This window comes from Fulmarus glacialis, unplaced genomic scaffold, assembly GCF_000690835.1.
Source record: "Fulmarus glacialis isolate BGI_N327 unplaced genomic scaffold, ASM69083v1 scaffold12113, whole genome shotgun sequence".
NCBI classification, from domain to species: Eukaryota; Metazoa; Chordata; class Aves; order Procellariiformes; family Procellariidae; genus Fulmarus; species Fulmarus glacialis.
Window position 1 is genome coordinate 1 of NW_009204915.1, and position 212 is coordinate 212.

The window sequence follows — 212 nt, forward strand, 5'->3', positions numbered from 1 at the left end:
CAGGGCCACCCCAGAAGCGACGGGCACGTGCCCGAACCAAGCGGTGGTTGCAGGGCTGGGGGGAGCCGAGCTGTTGAGTGTCAAAGGTCTGGGCTGGTTGTCACCCCCCGGCCTGCAGCCCCGGCGGGAGTTGCCCCCAGGAGGGAGAGCAGGGGCTGCCCGCTCACAGCCGCGCTGGTGTCGGGGCGGGAGAGAGGCGCGCGGGCACTGGC